General features: G+C 42.9%; 1 pseudogene; it reads left to right on the forward strand.

The window, feature by feature from the left end:
* Positions 1-8639: 8639 nt before the first annotated feature.
* Positions 8640-16639, forward strand: LOC142871011 (methylosome protein WDR77 pseudogene; annotated as a pseudogene).
* Positions 16640-21287: the final 4648 nt, after the last annotated feature.

Here is a 21287-nt window from a genome sequence, read left to right on the forward strand (position 1 = left end):
AAAAAATATGCTCTTCTTTTATATGCACAGATACCAATAATCTGTGTTTAAAAATAACTATAAAGCAGAGGTAATATGTTAATTAGCTCAATTTAGCCATTATACAATGTATACATATTTCAAAACATGTCTATCATAAATATAATTTATTTGTAAATTAAAATTAATTTTAAAATAAAGCAGAAATAAATTTTTGTATATACACAGATATCTCTGGAAGATACAAAAAAATAACAGTAAGAGTGGTTGCCTTAGTTGGGGGGGGGAGTTGAGGCTGAAGGTCAAAAGTAATAAGATTACTTTTTAATTCACCTTTGTACGGTTTGATTTTAGTATTGCATGAATATATTACCCATTTAAAAAACAAACAACAAAACATACCACCCTGAACACAGCCAATCTCGTCTGATCTCAGAAAGTAAGCAGGGCCAGGTTGGTTTTGGAGGGAGACTGCCTGGGAATACCAGGTGCAGTGGGCTAAAATAATAAAATTTTTAAAACTGTGTTCTTTTGTTTCTGTCTCATTCTTCAATCGTTGGTGGGTTCCAGTGTATCCTGGCTACTTGACTGGGTCTGAGGGAATCCAGCGTCTGGTGCCTGGGCAGAGAGCTCCCAGGCAGACATGTGAGCGCCCAGCTGCACACCTTACTGACCTGCGAGGGCAACTAAGTGTCCCCATGGCCCACGATTTCCTTAGCTTAGTTAGGGTACCCACCTGCTTCCCCAGACATAGCAATTATAAAAATTATCACTTCCCTTTTTTGGATGGTCTCTTCTACTAAAATGGTTAGTATTATCCTTTGGTTAGAATTCCCCATTTTGTGGCTGTTTTTCTTTGGTTGAGTGCCTTGGAAATAGTAATAGCATTAGCAGCTGATATTTACTGTGTGTTTAGTATGTGTGTTAGTTTGCTAGGGCTGCCATAACAAAGTAGCACACACTGAGTGGCTTTAAAAGCAGAAATCTATTTTCTCACAATTTTGGAGTCCAGAGGTCCAAGATCAACATGTTGGCAGAACTGGTTTCTTCTGAGGCCTGTCTCTTTAGCTTTCATATGGCCTCTGACCCCCTGGGTTTTCACACGGTCTTCTCTCGGTGAAGACAGTGCCTCTGCGTCCAAATTTCCTCCTTTTCTAAGGATACCAGTCCTATCTGGATTAGGGCTTGCCCTAGTAACCTCATTTTACCTTAACTGCCTCTTTGAAGGCTCTATCTCCAAACACAGTCACATTCTGAGATAATTGGGGATTAAGCCTTCAACATATGGATTTTGGGGGGACAAAATTCAGCCCATAACAATGTTTATGAGGCCGGGTGCGGTGGCTCACGCCTGTAATCCTAGCACTCTGGGAGGCCGAGGCAGACGGATTGCTCGAGGTTGGGAGTTCGAAACCATCCTGAGCGAGACCCTGTCTCTACTAAAAATAGAAAGAAATTAATTGACCAACTAAAAAATATATATATACAAAAAATTAGCCGGGCATGGTGGTGCGTGCCTGTAGTCCCAGCTACTTGGGAGGCTGAGGCAGGAGGATCGCTTGAGCCCAGGAGTTTGAGGTTGCTGTGAGCTAGGCTGACGCCACGGCACTCACTCTAGCCAGGGCAACAAAAGTGAGACTCTGTCTCAAAAAAAAAAAAAAAAAAAACAATGTTTATGAGGCAGTATGCTAAGTGCTTTACAAATACCTCATTTAAATCTCACAGCTAACTACATGAAAAAAACTGAAGCCCAGAGAGATTAAGTAAGCCCAGAGAGATTAATTAAGACTAAGCTTAAGGTCGTAGGTGGTAGAGTCAGAATTCGAATCCAGGCAGACACTACACTACCACATTACATACCGGCTTTCTTCATGCATTTTACTAGATCCTTGAAAGTTTCCCAAAGGAGGGAGAATGAGGCGGTTGCTATAGTGAGCAAATAGAAAAAACACCATTCCTCAATCCAGTGGGAGGTAGCAGAGCACCCCCAGCCAGTCCTCAAGTCTGTCTCTGTGAGCCACCATCTACTACCACATCCTTATGGCCCCAAGGAGCCTCTAGCAGAGGGTGGTGAGGTCAGAAGTTGGCCACTAAGTCTACTCTCATGCCTAACCACGTCCACAGAGGTGAGGTAGGAGAACGAGAGGCAGACCCCCTGCTTCGTCATGGAAAGCATCGGGGACCCGTGTACATGACACAGTCAGTTCTTCTTAGGAGCTTGAAATCCCATGCTTTCCTGCCTAGCAGTAAGGCTCCTACAGTTCTGTACTTAAGAGGAGCCAGAAAAGGCCAAGGTTTGCCCAGAGTCTCTGGCATGAGGTAAAAGTACAACAAAATCCCTGCCCAGAGCAGAGTGCATAGCTGTAAACTCAGGTCACTGAAAGCAGATATGGCAGCAAACAAGGACACCTGGAGTGTCATTAATTATAACTGCTTAGATAAGACAAGGGAGACTGTGGCCACATAGTTTCTCTCAACCTTTAACTTTGCCACTTTTAAAAATATCTTTTCCCAAGAATCATAAAGTATAAAGGGGGTTGAAGTGGTTGTTGTCCACCTGAATCATGTTCCAAGTTAGAATCATTTAGCCAGATTATCACTACAGTTGTTTGAAACAAGTTAAAAATAGGGCTGTGGTCACAGTGTAGGCTTTCAGCTGCTGGGCCCTGTGGGGAAGGGAGGCAGAAGCATCCCAGGTTCCGCCTGAAAAGCAATTATGAAAACCTCACTTCCACTCTAAAACAGACATATGTATAATCATCTCAATTAGGAAATTATTATTCAGGTAAAATATTTACTAATACATCCAGCTGGTAAAATCTTCTTTGGTGCATTGGTAAGTTGAGAATTAGATCATAAACTTCTTGAGAGACACTGAAGGACTAAATATATTAGATGTCATCAAAGAAAGTAGTTATCATTTCCCAAACATTTATGTGAAATGCAAACACTATTCACATTTTAGGAACCCAATACAACCATCGCATAAATTTTGGAACACTCATAATTTAAAATCTGAAAATATTATTGACTAATTTCTGAAGGAGAGATGACAAATTCCCTTTTAAACATTAATGAAACACTGGCAGAAAAACAGACACATAGGCCAGTGTAACGGAATAGAGAACCCAGAAATAAATCCACATATTTACAGCCAAGTCATTTTTGACAAAGACACAAAGAAGACACATTGTTGAAAGGACAGTCTCTTCAAAAAATGGTGCTGGGAAAACTGGATATCCATGTGCACACAAATGAAACTAGACCCTTACCTCTCACCATATACAAAAATAAAATCGAAATGGATTAAAGACTTAAATGTAAGACCTAAAACTATGAAACTATTAGAAGAAAAGATTACAGAAATACTGCAAGACATTGGTCTGGGCAAAGATTTTTTGGGTAAGACCTCAAAAGCACAGGCAACAAAAGCAAAACTTAAGAAATTATATCAAGCTAAAAAGCTTCTGCAAGGCAAAGAAAACAATCAACAAAGTGAGGAGACAGCCTAGAGAATGGGAGAAAATATTTGCAAACTACCTATCCAACTGGGAATTAATAACCAGAATATATAAAGAACTCAAACAACTCAATAGCCAAAAAACACGAATAATCTGATTTTTAAAATGGCAAAAGATATGAATAGACATTTCTCAAAAGAAGACATACAAAAGGCCAATAGGCATATGAAAAAATGCCAACATCACTAATCATCAAGGAAAGCAAATGAAAACCACAATGAGATCTCTTCCCACACCAGCTAAAATGTCTATTAGCAAAAGGACAAAAAATAAGAGATGCTGGCCAGGGTGTGGAGAAAAGGGAACCCTCATATGCTGTTGGTGGAAAACCATATGGAGGTTGCTCAAAAAACTAAAAATAGAACTATCATATGATCAAGCTCGGTATATATCCAAAAGAAAGGAAATCAGTACATTGAAGAGAGATCTTGGCCGGGGTGAGTTAGCTCACACCTGTAATCCTAGCACTCTGGGAGGCCAAGGCGGGAGGATCACTCAAAGTCAGGAGTTCAAAACCAGCCTGAGCAAGAGTGAGACCCCATCTCTACTACAAATAGAAAGAAATTAATTGGCCAACTAAAAATATATATACAAAAATTAACTGGGCATGGTGGCACATGCTTGTAGTCCCCGCTACTCGAGAGGCTGAGGCAGTAGGATCGCTTGAGCCCAGGAGTTTGAGGTTGCTATGAGCTAGGTTGATGCCACAGCACTCTAGTCCCGGCAACAGAGTGAGACTCTGTCTCAAAAAAAAAAGAAAAAAAAAAAGTACGATACTTATCTTTTTGCTCCTTTTTTTACTTAATGTAATGTCCTCTAATTTCATCCATGTTGCTGCAAATGGCAGAATTTCATTCTTTTTTATAGATGAGTACTATTCAATTGTGTGTGTGTATATATATATATGCATATATATATATATATATCACATTTTCTTCATAGATTCATCTGTTGAAGGACACTTAAGTCTATTCCATATCTTGGCTATTGTGAAATAGTGCTGCAATAAACATGGGAGTACAGATAGTGTACAGATAGTGTACAAACTTCCTGAGTGGCTGGGACTATAGGCATGCACCACCATGCCTGGCTAATTCTTTCTATATATTTTTAGTTGGCCAATTAATTTGTTTCTATTTTTAGTAGAGACGGGGTCTCGCTCTTGCTCAGGCTAGTTTCGAACTCCTGACCTTGAGCGATCTGCCCACTTCAGCCTCCCAGAGTGCTAGGATTACAGGCGTGAGCCACCACGCCTGGCCTGCACGTTCTCATTCATAGGTAAGAACTAAAAAAAAAAATTGATCTCATGGAGTAAGTAAGTAGAATGTAAGGAAGTAAGTAAGTAGAATGGTAGTTACCAGAGGCTGGGAAGGGTGTGAGGGGGAGATGGAGAGAGATTGGTTAATGGGCACAAAAATACAGTTAGAAGGAATAAGTTCTAGTGTTTGATAGCACAGCAGGGTGACTAGAGTTAACAAGAAATTTATTGTACATTTCAAAATAGCTAAAAGATCTGGAATGTTCCCAACACAAAGAAACAATAAGTATTTGAGGTGATAGATATCCCAATTACCCTGATTTGATCATTACACATTATATGTATCAAATTATATATCACAGAAATATGTACAACTATTAGGTAACAATTAAGACAATCAATGAAACAACTAATTAGACGTGTGTCTTATCTTAAAACATCAGTATTTATATCAATATTTTATTCAAAGAAGTTTTTATATTATACAAAGCCATGAAAACAGTGGGTAGTATTAAATTCAGATGTAATAAATCTATAAGATCATCACCACCACTTTAAGCCCTCAAAATCAAAATTGATAAGTGAAAACCTGTCTAGAAGGGCAACTTCCCAAAGGTCCAGGCTTGATTTTATTTTTGGAAGGCCTTCAAACAGTATTGATTATTCCCTTTAATTGACTAAGCAGTAGCGAAGGTAATAGAAAACAGATCTTTTCCTCCCTGTTTTTCGTTCAAGAAAATGCACAGAATTTCAACCATCTACAAGAGCAGTATGACTTAATCAAGCTGTAAATTAGCCTAAGCACACCGCTGTGACTAGTAGAAGTTCCAGTTTTCTGCAATAAGAAAAGCAGTGGTTCTCAACCTTGGCTGCACACTACAATTACTGGGGGGTACTTACTACTTTTTAAAAATATTAATACCAGGGTCCACTCTAGATCAGTTAAACTCGTATGTAAGTAAACACAGTGGGCATCAGTAGTTTTTAAATACTGCCAGGGAATTCTAACAGCAGCCAGGGTTAAAAACCAATGGAGCAAAGGCTTATCTCTTGTTCAGAGGACAAGAATACATTCTGAAATCATGTTTTTCCCTTGGGTCCTTTTTCCTCCTGGAGTTTATAGATTACAAAGGGTACAGAAGTAAATGTCACTTTGCCCTGCGTCAGTATAATTGAGAACTTCCTATATCACCATCAGGAAAGAAAGACTTTGCACCTCCAGATAAAACCAAAACGATTGGGTCATCTCATTGCTTCTGACCTGAAAAACAATAAAACGTTTCCCTTAAACCTGGATTCCTGTATCAATTCTATCCTTCATTTTTGCTGTACTATATCTGAAGATTTGTCATGATCTTTGTGAACATAATTACGTGAGGCAGTTGCTGTTTTTCCACTATGGATAGATTATCACAAACTCAGAAACGGTGGCAGCTTATTTTTTCCTTCAAATACGTGTGTATTTTATTTGGCAAGCTATTCCTTCTCTTGCTCTCTTTGCAGGTAAACTTTTCCTTTTCTAAATGCTTCTGTCTCTGAGTACTTCTTCAACAAGGATAAAGGCCTAAAGGGTACTTGGCCACAGAAGTGGATACTCTCCTAGGCGCAAAGTTCTCTGTAAGTGATAAGGGGAAGGGCTTCCAAATACGAACATGCTCAATTAACTCATGGGTGTTTAGAGCTGTAACCCAAGAGCCAGTTCAAACACAAATGTGTCCTCTTGGCTTTCCTGAACAAATCTCAAAGTTGGCGTCAGACTCCTTTGCTGTAGGCTAATAAAGCCTTCTTAACTATATTAGCCTCAACCACGCTGTGCTGAGTAATTATTATGAAACTCTAAATCAAAAATGACCCCAAGGCCGGGCGTGGTGGCTCACGTCTGTAATCCTAGCACTCTGGGAGGCCGAGGTGGGAGGATCGCTTAAGGTCAGGAGTTTGAAAACAGCCTGAGCAACAGAGAGACCCCATCTCTACTATAAAATAGAAAGAAATTAATTGGCCAACTAAAAATATACAGAAAAAATTAGCCGGGCATGGTGGCGCATGCCTGTAGTCCCAGCTACTCGGGAGGCTGAGGCAGGAGGATCGCTTGAGCCCAGGAGTTTGAGGTTGCTGTGAGCTAGGCTGACGCCACGGCACTCACTCCAGCCTGGGCAAAAGAGTGAGACTCTGTCTCAAGAAAAAAAAAAAAAAAAAAAAAGACCCCAAAGACATGTGAAAGTACTAGAAATGAGCAAACACACACACCAAGTAACCAAGAGAGCTTACCTACTTTACTTTCTGGATCTGGGTAAACTGATTACAATAAGTTTTACTGACTCTGCAGCTAAAAGAAATTTTGTTGTAGCAGATCTTAACACAGAACAACATAAGCTTGGAGAAAGCAAGGATATCATCTACCTTGTCCTGTTATATTGGCAGGGCCCTGATTACTGAACACAGTAAATGCTCAGTGAATGTCTAGGAGATTACTGAAATGCATGAATTTGGAAAACTTTCTGATCCACAGCGATAAGAGTTATAATAATATCTCTTGCAAACTAGAAATCCTCTTAGAGCTCACTCAAGTATAAATACTATCCTATTAGAACAAAGCTTTTTTTCTTTGTAAAAATCAAATAGTCCCACTAACCTTGCCTAATAGGCCCTTCCAAAAAACTATGCAACTTGGTGTGATTTTATTTTTCCACTAGTGATGCAAAAGATGAACCATGCCATCCACCGCAGGGCCTGCCAATTTTCATCCCATTCAGGCACCTGTCCGCCATATTTACTAAGCCCAGCACTACCTTGGTACAGAGCCGACAGCTGCACTTCCCTTTTGATGATAGTAGCTCCTGCACTCAGAGTGGTAGGGGCAGGCGTGCAGAGGTGGCCACTCCGGACACAAGCAGTGGCATCGACCCAAGTGGAACCCATTCATAGGCTGACCAGCGACTCCTGAAGCCCAATAAAGGCAATGGCATCTACTCGAGTCAGACAGGTTCCTTCTGGAATCTGAATTAGAGATATATAGAGGATAGGCCAGGAGGGAGAAGAGCAGACAGTAGTCCCACAGAGGGGCAGAGCTGCTGTGACAGAGGCAGAGAACAGCCCATCCACGGTTCCCTGACCACATGCCATCTGGTTCCAAGGTAGTCAGAAGGATCTCTGTAAACAAAGGAGCACAGACACAGGAACATTCATTTAACCGAAAATTGGGATCAAAGCTCCTAAATGCATGATGATACTTGGAAGTCCAACAACAAAAGAGGAAGTTCATTAATACTGAGTCTACAGTACCTAGCACATAGCAAGCTCGCAAACACTCAGTGAACAAAAATTGGGCTGGGCACACGGCTCATGCCTGTAATCCCAGCACTTGGGATCCTCCGAGGCAGGAGGATCACTTGAAGCCAGGAATTTAAGACTAGCCTGGGCAACACAGCGAGTCCTCCATCACTACAAAAAATAAAAACATTACTCAGGCATGGTGGCGTGTACCTGTAATCACAACTATTTAAGAGGCTGAGGTGGGAAGATCACTTGAGCATGGGAGTCTGAGGTTCCAGGGAGCTGCGATTGAGCCACTCACTGCACTACAGTTTAGGCAACAGAGTAAGACCCCATGTTAAAAAAAGAACAAAAACTATAAACAGAGATAACTGTAAACTGCCAGATAGTTGTCTGACGTAAGCTCTCTGAGTTCATTTATTCAGTACATGGGTGCTAATGAGCTGATTATAATAGGCCAAAAAGTCTGCCTGGAGTTTGAAGCTATACTTTAAAAAGTGTTTCTCTATCCTCTTCCTATAGCTAATCTCTTCTGAAAAAACTGGATTAGGGCAAAATCTAAGCCAAATAATACAAACATGCCAAAAATTAAAACACAGATTTACGACATGATTCCGCAATTCCGCTATGGTTTATACCCCAAAAGAACTAAAACAGTCCTGAAGAGAGATTTGTATAGCCACGTTCACAGAAGCATAATTCACAACAGCCAAAAGGTGGGGGAACCCAAGTGCCCTCGGATAGATGAATGTATAGCCAAAATGTGGTATTCACATATAATGGAGTATTATACAGGCTTAAAAAGAAATTCTGACACGTGATACAACATGGATGAAACTTGAACACAGTACATGAGATGAAAGAAGTTAGTAACAAAAGGACAAATACTGTGTGATGCACTCATACGATGTCCTGAGAGTGGTCAAATTCCTAGAAAGTATAGTGATTTCCAGGGGCTGGTGGGAGGGTAGAATGTTTAATTATTGTTTAATGGGCACAGAGCTTCAGGTTGCAAGGAGAAAAACGTTCTGTGGATGGGTGGTAGTGATGGTTGCACAACGTGAATGTACTTAATGCCACTGAACTTCACAATTAAAAATGGCTAAAAGATAAATTTTAGGCTATATATATTTTATCACAATTAAAAATAAATAATTTTTTAAAAGCACTCTATAATCTCAACAAGTTATTCAGAGCTAAAAAGTCCCTTATGCTATTCATGTCATCTAACAACTTCAAAACATTTCTCCAGGCCACCCACGAACTAACTCATAACCAAATGTATCAAAGGCAGGCTGGGATAAATTTAAACACCAGATACTAAGTGCGTTCTGCAAATAAAAATCTAAGTCAAAGGAAGACATAAAAACAAAGCACAAAAATAGTCACAGTGCAAGAACTAATTTTTTCTGAAAGAATAGAAATAAGTAGAGACCTTGACAACCCTTTGTTTGGTCTCGTTCCTTTCTCTCGCCCATCTCTTTCAGGCATGGTCCCCCTTGACCCCCGCGAGTAACAGAAGGTCCCGCGGGTTGGGACAAGTGGCACCCAACATGGGGCCCAAGGTGACGCTGCGGAGCGCTCTTCGGCCGAAGGAAACCCTACAGAGACCCTCGTTCTGTCGCTCACAGAGTCGACGGTCTGGTGAGTAAATTTTTACATTGTCACCCCATCAAGATGGGCCATTCATTGTCTAAAGAGGCCGTTTTTATCAAGGATCTCAAGGCCTCACTCAGAGAGAGAGGAATTAGAGTTAAGAAAAAGGATCTAGTAAAGTTTTTTGTGTTCATTGATCGTGCTTGTCCTTGGTTTATTGTTGGTGGACCTGAGATTCACCCACGCAAGTGGCAGAAGGTAGGCAGAGATTTAAACAATTTACTTCTGAATCAGGGCCCAGATGCCGTCCCTGTATCCGTTTTCTCGTACTGGGGACTAATTAGAGATATTGTTGAGGGAGCAGATTCAGACCCCAATAAAAAGCAGCTGCTCTCAGTAGCAGAATTCTGCCTCCGACCTGTGTCGCGGTCCGCTTCGAGAACGTCTTTAAAGACGGCTGAAGGGCCAGCTTCTCCTAATAATCCTGAGGGACCAACATGCCCTTCCCCTTGCCCCTCAGTTTGTATTAATATGCCCCCTCAGGACCCTCGGCTGAGCTCCAGACATCTAGGGACAAGCCCCCGATTAGTAGGCCAGACACCAAGACCCTCTATTCTCCCTTACCCGAGGGTACAGCCCCTCAATTACCTGGTGTTCAAGAAACAACCCCTCCGAGAGTCCCTCGACCCCGCAGAAGAGGCAACCCTCGGAGAGGAAGCGGCCCGATATCACGATCCCGAATGGCCGCCTCCTTACGCGCCCCAGATTTGCGCACCTTCATTAATGCCTCCCCTTACAATGCCCTTGCTTTTGCGTGCCAAAAAAGACTTAAGTCAAAGGGTTACGCAATTAAAGGATGTCTTACAACTTCAAAAAGAGTTTGCCCAGCTTTCCAATGACTTGTCCTCCCTCCAAGATACGCTTAAAGATTCTGTCTTCATTAGCCACCCACGTCATGAGACCGCCCAATCCCACGCCACCTTAAATAAGAAATCCTTAAAGTCCTCCCATAAAGCCCTAGCATTCCCGGTAGTTACCAGGTCTAATAGGCGAGGAGACCTTGCCGCCCCTTCTTCGAGCCAGTCCCCGCCCCAAGATTCAGATAATGAGGATACGGAAGGGAGGGAAAGAGAAAGGGAGAGCGATGACCTCCCAGAAGAAACAGACTCAGAGCCCACTGAATTTTGCAGGCTAAAATTCAAAACCTTAAAAGAACTGAATTCTGCTGTTAGGGCGTATGGGCCCAATGCACCCTTTACCTATTCCCTCCTGGAGGCAGCCTCAGGGGGCGGCTACCTGCTCCCCGGAGAATGGGTCAAACTAGTACAGGCGGTCCTTTCACACGGACAGTTCCTCTCATGGAAAGCCGACTTTCTCAACCGCTGTCAGACTACGGCTGCTAATAATTTAAAAAACCCCAATTCTGCATCTTGGACCCTTGAAAAACTTAGCAGACAAGGGAAGTTTGCCACTGAACAGCGCCAAAGGGGACTCCCGATTGGGCTCTTGTCTCACACCGCCGCAGCCGCTTTCGGCGCTTGGCGAACACTTCCCTCTACGGGATCTGTTCTCACTCCCCTGACAAAAATCACCCAGGGAGCTCAAGAGGGCTTTAGTGAATTTGTAGGTAGGCTTTTAGAATCTGCTGAGAGGACCCTCGGACAGGAGGGTGGCGATAATAAACTTATTAAACAATTGGCCTATGAAAATGCCAACAGCGCTTGCAGGGCCATCCTCAGGGGCAAACTCAAAAATAAAGACCTTAATGACATGATTAGGATGTGTAATGATGTTGACCCCTTCGCCCATAAGGTATCGCAGGCCGTGCAGCTTGCGGTTGGGGCCGCCATCCAAGGGACTGCGGCACAGAGAGGCTGTTTTAAGTGCGGTCAGCCAGGGCACTTTGCGAGGCAATGCCCCTTGGCCACTTCCTCTGCCGACCCTAACCCTCCTAAGCCGCCAGGCCTCTGTCCTCGCTGCAAGAGGGGAAATCATTGGGCCAATCAATGCTGCTCCAAGACTGATGTCTTTGGAAACCCCTTGCCCCCCCTTTCAGGAAACGGCCTGAGGGGCCAGCCCCGGGCCCCTCGCCCTATTCAATTTCAGTCGGCCTCGGGGAACAGCTGACAAGAGGATCCCCAGCCCCGAGCAATCACAGAGAGCGCAGGAGTGGACTTGTGTGCCTCCTCCGACACAATATTAAGACCTGAGGATGGTGTTCAAATTTTGCCTACTGGCTCCTTTGGACCCCCCCTGCCCCCAGCTAATATGTTCTTTTTTATTCTGGGCCGAGCCTCCTCCACTCTTGCAGGGCTCATAGTCCACCCCTCCATAGTAGATAGTGACTTTACAGGGGAAATTAACATCTTAGCCAGTGCACTTACCGGCCCTGTGTATGTCTCTAAGGGACAGCGCTTAGCTCAGGCGTTACCCTTGCCCCTTAATACATCCTTCCCAGCCATCGCCTCTAACCGAGGTGCTTCCTGCCCTGGCTCTTCTGATCTTTATTGGGTCCAAGCTATCACCAAGGAGCGGCCCACCCTGCGGCTAAAATTAGATGGTAAACTTTTTGAAGGCCTTCTTGATTCTGGCGCTGATTCCACAGTTATTGCCCAGGATGCCTGGCCCCAATCATGGCCACTGCAGCCTTCCCTTACGCACTTACAAGGTATAGGACAGTCTAGAGATACTATCCAGAGCTCAAAAATTTTAACATGGGAAGACTCTGAGGGAAACAGAGGTACCACTCAACCCTTTGTAGTCCCAAACCTACCCGTTAACTTATGGGGGCGTGATATCCTTGCACAAATGAATGTCATTATGTGCAGCCCCAATGAAGTTGTAGCCAGCCAAATGCTTAAACAGGGATTCCTCCCAGGACAGGGTTTAGGCAAAGAGGGTCAGGGACTAAGAGCACCCTTAACCACCCTCCCTAAGTCAGACAGATCAGGACTAGGGTTCGAAGAACATTTTTTGTAAGTGCCATTGATCCCCCTGCACTTCAGGCAGATAAAATCACTTGGAAAAGTGACTCACCTGTCTGGATCGATCAGTGGCCCCTCCCATCTAACAAGCTGGCCGCAGCTACAGCATTAGTGCAGGAACAATTAGCTGCCGGACACATAGAGCCCTCTACTTCACCATGGAACACCCCCATTTTTGTCATTCAAAAAAGGACTGGCAAGTGGCGGCTGCTACAAGACTTATGGGCTGTTAATCAAACAAAGACTGTTTTTTCTCCATACCATTGCACCCAGATGACTGTAAGCACTTCGCCTTCAGTCTCTCGGTAGTAAACTGTATAGGGCCCTCCCCGCGTTTCCAATGGCGAGTATTGCCTCAAGGCATGGCCAACAGCCCTACCCTTTGCCAAAAATATGTGGCTCAGACAATTGATTCTTTTAGAATTCAACATCCTCAGCTATATATAATTCATTATATGGATGACATTCTTCTCGCTGGGGCTGAGGAGGCAACCTTACATCAAGTTACCATGCAGGTTGTCTCAGCCTTACAGGCTCAAGGCCTCCGCTTGTCCCCTGAAAAAATTCAGGTCTGTCCCCCTCACCTGTTCCTAGGCTTTGAATTATTCCCCAATAGGGTCCTCTCCCAAAAAGTACAGATCAGGAGAGACTCTCTTCAATGCCTTAATGATTTTCAGCGCCTTCTAGGCGACATTAATTGGCTTCGCCCATATTTAAAACTCACCACAGGATAGTTAAAACCCCTATTTGACATCCTGCAGGGAGATACCAATCCAACCTGTCCCCACTCCCTAACTAAAGAAGGGCAGCAAGCGCTTAATTTAGTTGAGCAGGCCATAAATGCCCAGGCCATTGGCTACTTCTCCCCCAACTCCCCTTTGTACTTTATTGTCCTCCCTACCCCCTTTTCGCCCACGGGACTCCTTTGGCAGGGCAAGCCTCTTTTTTGGGTTCACCTATGGGCTTCCTCCCTTAAAGTCCTTCCCACCTACCCTCCTCCCCAACTGTGTCCCCTTCTCCATTCAGCACCTCCCTATACCGACCTACCCTACCCGAGGGGCCCCCTTCCTCGGCAGAACTAATTCTCTCCTTAGTCAACGCCTCTGTCAGGACCATTCGAGAGGCCAATAATTCAGAATATCAAGAGTGTTGGGTATGCTACTCCCCCCGGCCTCCCTTCTATGAAGGCGTCGCTACATTTGGTGAGCCATTATTTACTAATGACACCAGCAGACTCAGATGGGGTCTTGAGACCCATGGTGGCCTGACACTCAGCCAGGTCACAGGCCTAGGCCTTTGCCTTCTTGGCCCAAAAATGCTCCCTCCTGCACCCTTAGAGAAAATATGTAATCAGTCAATGACTGTCAACTCCACTTTTCAGTATATTCAGGCATCTAACACCTCTAATTTAGCTTGTTCTTCCGGCCTTACTCTGTATGTAGTCACTGCAACGTTTCTTGAGCATAGAGAATATTGTGTGTTAGTCATGATTTTCCCCAGACTCACTGTACATCCTGCTGATGAGTTACTTCAGTTTTGGGAGCGAGGCACCACAATGCCCCGGGTAAAGAGAGAACCCATCACAGCCATAACACTCGCAGTTGTTTTGGGCCTTGGTGCCACAGGGGCTGGAACAGGCATAGCCTCTCTGATCACCTCCAATCAACAATACCTGCAGCTCTCTGCAGCCATCAATAATGATCTCCGAGAGCTACAGCAGGGTCTAAAATATCTCAAAGAATCCCTCGCTTCACTTTCTGAGGTAGTGTTGCAAAATAGAAGAGGCCTAGATTTAGTGCTCCTCCAAGAGGGAGGTTTGTGCGCAGTACTTAAAGAAGAATGTTGCTTTTACGCAGACAAAACAGGTCTGGTAGAAGATAGCATTGAGAGAGTTAGACAGAGCCTTGAAAATAGAAAGAAACAGAGGGAACAAAGTGAGGCATGGTATCAAAATTGGTTTTCCACATCCCCCTGGTTATCCACATTGCTTCCCAGTGTCTTGGGGCCGTTTATAGGTTTTTTGTTGCTTCTCACCTTTGGGCCTTGGGCATTTAAAAAACTAACCAACTTTGTCAAGTCGCAGGTATACGCAGCCACACAAAAATCGGTCTCCGTGTTTTACCAACGGCTGGAACAAAGAGGCTCCAGAGAAGACCTCCATACAGAGCCTCCCCATACAGCCATAGAGGGTCTAAATTTTTCAAACCTTGCCTCAGACATGGAACGCAGTTGGTTCCAAAGGCTGTGGAGATGCCCATGACGGGATTATCGCGATGCCGTGTACCAGATGCACGCCCCACCAGCAGTGAGGTAACTCCATGACGGGAATATTGTAGGTCCATGCCCGGGGGCACACTTCATCATTAGAAGTGCCGGAGCTGGATGCCACCTACATAGCCTAAGACAGAGGCCTCACCTTCACATTGATCACACGATCTTGTTTGAGGTGCTGGTCGAGGAAGCCCATCGCGTAGCCTAAGACAGACTCTCCACCAACCTGTGTAAATCTCCCTCATATTAGTAAAAAGAGGGGGAGATGTTAGAGACTAAGACCCTCAACACCCCAATGACTTGTCCTACGCATGGGCCTCACCCTAGAAAAATTCCTAGGACAAAAACAGCACCCCACCCTCCAGCTATAGCTCCGAGAAGAATGCATCCCATGACGTGCTGACCATGGATTTCTCCAGGGTGTGCTGACTGCAATTGTTACCGACCACCTGCCAGGTTGGGGTTGGGTAACCAGACACAAACAACCTCGATAAGATACTGATTAGCCCAAACCCGAGCCTCATCATCCCCCCACTCTATTTTTCTGTTCATACTTCCTTGTTTCTGTATGATTATAAAACCAGCAGAAAATCTAAGTAAAGTAGACCTTGACAACCCTTAAAAAAAAAAAAAAAAGAATAGAAATAAGTAAATAAAAAGAAATAGAGGACAAGAGAACACATAATTAAAATAACCACAGATCCCAGACAAGCAAAAACACAGGGAATTCACCACCACTAGACCAGCCTTACAAGAAATGCTCAATGCATCTGGAAGCGAAAAGACCATAATCACCACCATGAGAACACACTAAAGTATAAAACACACTAGTAGAGAAGATATATAAAGGAGAAAAAAAAAAGGAATCAGGCCAGCCTGGTGGCTCACACCTGTAATCCTAGCATTCTGGGAGGCCAAGGCGGGAGGATGGATTGAGCTCAGGAGTTCAAGACTAGCCCGAGCAAGAGTGAGACCCCGTCTCTACTAAAAATAGAAAAAATTAGCCGGGCATGGTGGCACATGCCTGTAGTCCCAAATACTCAAGAGGCTGAGGCAGTAGGATCGCTTGAGTCCAGAAGTTTGAGGTTGCTGTGAGCTAAGGTGACACTACAACACTTTAGCCAAGATGACAGAGCAAGACTCTGTCTCCAAAAAAAAGACCCTTGTGCCACCCCCAAAGAAGATTTCTGCTCCATTGGAGGCCACATGGAGGCCAGAGTGGCCGACCTCACATAGGTGGGGGACAGAGATATCCTCATGGCTTCCAATTCAGGTACTATTGAATTATGGGGACTAGATGAGAATGAGACACTTATGGTCAGCAAGTTCTATAAGTTCTCTAAGTACGAGCAGGAGGACACTGTGTCTACAGTGTCCTGTGCTCTGGCACACATGCTGTCAGCAGTGGCAGACTTCTGCAGCAAGGTCTGGGACAGTGCTCAGCAGATGGTACTGAATTCAGACAGAGCTCAGGCTGGGCAGGTCACCTGTGTCGCTGCATCTCCCAGGACAAGAACTCCACGTTTCTTTCACGTGGTGAGGACAAGAGAATTTTACTCTGGGATACCTACTGTCCCAAGCCAGCATCACAGATGGGCTGCAATGCCTCTGGCCACCTTCCTACCCTGCTGGCTTGGCATCCTCAGCAAAGTGAAGTCTTTGGTGATGAGAATGGGACTGAGAATGGTGATGAGAATGGGACTGTCTCCCTTGTGAACACCAAGAGTGCAAGCCGTGCCTGAGCTCAGTCACACACACTCCCCATCATCACTAGGCTGGTGTTCTCCCCAGTGAGTCCTTCCTAGCCTCTCTCGGTGAGGCCTGCTCTTTGCTGTGCTGGACCCAAGCCTTTCTGATGCGTCTAGAAGCACAGCCTACAGACTTAGTGAGAGCTGCTACTCGGTCCCTCTCAATCACCCCCTCCTTACCATAGTACACTGGGACCTTCAGAACTTCTGCCATAGTGTACCAACAGAACCCCTCCAAGCCCCCAAACCAAGTATCGATAAGTAGATTGGATTTAAGACAAAAAGCAAGCCCCCCCCACCATGAGTATCCACTTTGTTGCCCCTGCCCCTGCCCCTTCAGCTTATGAAACAACACAGGAGCCTTCTACATTATATTGATAAACCAGATCTGCGCAGTGAATAGGCACTGTCTGTCAGCCTGAGGGAAGCTGGATTCTGGGATTCTGCAGTCATAGGGAGGAAAAAGTCTGTTGAAAAATGGATATGTATGTGTATCTGAGTGTGTGTACAGATCTAGAAATTTTGGTGGCAGGTCAAATAAAAAAAAAAATCCCTCCCACATCTTCCTTAAGCACTGTCCTACCCTCCCTGCCAAAAAAGTTGACAAAAGGTTTTTATGCTTCCCATGTAGTTATGTGTGGGTGGGGCATGTGATGTAGGCATCCCTAGATTCTTAGAAGTTCTTACATTACTAATAGAGACAGGATAGACTGATTTTAATTTTTATAGCACTTAATCCACCATCATCATGGAAAATGCTTCCAATCACAAAAATCCAGCCTAGCTCACTTTGAGGAAGAAGCAGGACACATCAGTTTATACAACTCCTTGCAATTAAACTGAATCGGAAATCCATTTTCTGTCTAGTGCTGTGTAATGCCCATTTCCTCACAGAACAATAGATCAGAGACTACTATGAATAACCATGTGCCAACAAATTGAAAAACATAACTGAAATGGATAAATTCTTGGACAAATACAACCTACTAAGATTGAACCAAGAAGAAATAGCAAACCTGAACAGATGAAACACAAGTAATAAAATTAAATCAGTCAAAGAAAGTCTCCCATCAAAGAAAAGCCCAGGACTTGATGGCCTTATTGCTAATTGTACCAAACATTTAAAGAACTAACACCAACTCTTCTGAAACTCTTCCAGAAAATTAAAGAGGAGGGAATCCGATTCTTCTGAAATTCTTCCAGAAATTTAAAAAGGAGGGAATTGCTTCTAACACATTCTATGAGGCCAGAATTACCCTGATATAAAAATTAGATAAGGATATAACAAAAAAAGAAAACTATAGGCCAATATCCCTGATGAACATAGATGCAAAATTTCTCAACAAAATACCAGCAAGCCAAATCTAGCAGCACATTAAAAAGATCATTCACAATGCATGATAAGTAGGAGTTATCCCTGGAATGCAAGGATGGTTCAACATAAGCACATCAACAAACATACATCACAACCATAGAAAAAGGACAAAACCACATGATCATCTTGATAGATGCCAAAAAAGCATTTGATAAAATTCAATTCAATTTTTATCCCTTCAGGATAAAAACCCTCTGCGAACTAGGTATAGGAGAGCATACTTCAACATAATAAAGTCCATATATGGCAAACCCACAGCTAATATTATGCTGAACAGGGAAAAGCTGAGAATTGGAACACAACAAAGATATATACTCTTACGACTCTCATTCAACATAGTACTGGCAGTCCCAGCCAGAGAAATTAGGCAAGATAGTGAAATAAAGGTCATCGAAACTGGAAAGAAGGAAGTCAAACTGTCCCCGTATGCAGACAACATGATCTTATATACAGAAAACTCTAAATGCTCTACAAAAAAATCTCTTAGAACCAATAAATTCAGTAACTTATAGGAAAAATTAATATACAAAAATCAGTAGTGTTTCTATACAACAATGAACACAGAAAAAAGATATAAAGAAAGTACTCCCATTTATAATAGCTACATATATATATATACATATACATATATACACACACACACACACACACACACACACACACATATACATACACACCCTAGCCTGGGCAATTATTGAGACCCATATTTACAAAAAAATAATTTAAAAAAATTAGCTGGGCAGCCGGGAGCAGTGGCTCATGCCTATAATCCTAGCACTTTGGGAGGCCGAGGCAGGAGGATCACTTGAGGTCAGGAGTAGAGACCAGAGTCAGCAAGAGCAAGACCCTGTCTCTACTAAAAATAGAAAAAATTAGTCAGGCATTGTGGCAAGTGCCTGTAATCCCAGCTACTCGGGAGGCTGAGGCAGGAGGATCATTTGAGCCCAGGAGTTTGAGGTTGCTGTGAGCTAGGCTGACACCATGGTACTCTAGCCCAGGCAACAGAGTGAGACTCTGTCTCAAAAAAACAAACAAAAAAAAAAACCTTCTCTTTCAGACCAATAAACACTTCAGTCTATGATCCTGACCTATTAAGAACAAGTCTTTCCTTAACAGCCATGACAATTTATATTATGCCATTTGACAAGGGATCAACTGCAACCTTTGACTCTAGATACTTATTAATTTCTAGTACAACAGGAAATAAATCCTTCCTGTGTGATTGTTTGATGCCTTGTTTCTCCCACTAGACCTGTACTATTCAATGATGGCCACTATTCAATATGGATATTTAAATTGACATTTAAATTAAAAATTCATTTTGTATCATACTAGTCATATTTTATGGGCAAAATTCACCAAATGTAGCCAGTGGCACTACTGGGCAGTGCAAATGTAGAACATTTCCATCATCTCAGAAAGTTCTATCAGACAGTATCTTGGCCCTCTGCATCCACAGTTTCAACCAACCATGGATTGGAAATATAGTTAGGCCTACAATGGTTGCATCTGTACTGAACATGTACATACTTTTCTTATTGTCAGTACTCTCTAAACAGCATTTACATTGTAAATCTAGAGATGACCAAAAGTATATGCAAGACGAAGGAAATAGCAGAGGACGTAAACAGGTGGAAGACCATACCATGCTCATGGGTCAGCAAAATCAACATTGTTAAAATGTCTATACTAGCCAAAGTGATCTACAGAATCAATGCAATCCCTATTAAAATACCATCATCATTTTTCACAGATATAGAAAAAATAATTTTATGTTTTGTATGGAACCAGAGAAGACCCTGTATAGCAAAAGCAGTCCTAGGTAATAAAAACAAAATGGGAGGTATCAATTTACCAGACTTCAAACTATACTACAAGGGTATACTAATTAAAACAGCTTGGTATTGGCACAAAAACAGGGACATTGACCAGTGGAACAGAACAGAGAACCCAGATATAAAACCATCCTCATATAGCCATCTAATCTTTGACAAAGCAGACAAAAACATACATTAGGGAAAAGAATCTTTATTCAATAAATGGTGCTGGGAAAACTGGATAGCCACATGTAGAGGACTGAAACAGGACCCACACCTTTCACCTCTCACAAAAATTAACTCATACTGGGTAACAGACTTGAACCTTAGGTATGAAACTATTAGAATTCTAGAAGAAAACATTGGAAGTTCTCTTCTAGACATTGGTCTAGGCAAAGAATTTATGAAGAAGACCCCAAGGCAATCACAGCATCAACAAAACTAAATAAATGGGACCTGATCAAATTAAAAAGCTTCTGCACAGCCAAAGGAACTGTCAAGAGAGCAAACAGACATTCTCCCACAGAATGGGAGAAAATTTTCCCAAGCTACACATCCAATAAAGGGCTAATAACAAGTATCTATTTAGAACTCATGAAAATCAGCAAGGAAAAATCAAACAACCCTATCAAAAAGTGGGCAAAGGACACAAACAGAAACTTTCCAAAAGAAGACAGAATAATGGCCAACGAACATATGAAAAAATGCTCAACATCTCTAATCATCAGGGAAATGTAACTCAAAATCACAATGAGATATCACTTATCTCTAGTGAGAATGGTCTTTATTAACAAGTCCCTAAACAATAAATGATGGCATGGATGTGCAGAGATAGGAACACTCCTACATTGCTGGTGGGACTGCAAACTAGTTCAACCTCTATGGAAAGCAATATGGAGATACCTTAAAGCGATACAAGTGGATCTACCATTTGATCCAGCAATCCCATTACTAAGCATCTAACCAAAAGAACAAAAGTCACTCTATGAAAAAGACACCTGCACTCAAATGTTTATAGCAGCACAATTCACAATTGCTAAGATATGGAAACAACCCAAGTGCCCATCAATACATGAGTGGATTAATAAAATGTGGTATATGTATATCATGGAGTACTATTCAGCTGTAAGAAACAACAGTGATATAGCACTTCTTATATTTTCCTGGATAGAGCTGGAACCCATTCTATTAAGTGAAGTATCCCAAGAATGGAAAAATAAGCACCACATGTACTCACCCACAAATTGGTATTAACTGATCAACACCTAAGTGGACATATAGGAATAACATCTATCATGTGCCGGGCAGGTGGGGGGGAGGGGATGGGTATATACATACATAATGAGTGTGATGCACACCAACTGGGGGATGGGCACGCTTGAAGTTCTGACTTGAGGAGGAGGCAAGGGCAATATACATAACCTTAACATCTGTACCCCTATAATATGCTGGAAAAAAAAAAGTC

This window comes from Microcebus murinus, chromosome 5, assembly GCF_040939455.1.
Source record: "Microcebus murinus isolate Inina chromosome 5, M.murinus_Inina_mat1.0, whole genome shotgun sequence".
Classification (NCBI taxonomy): domain Eukaryota; kingdom Metazoa; phylum Chordata; class Mammalia; order Primates; family Cheirogaleidae; genus Microcebus; species Microcebus murinus.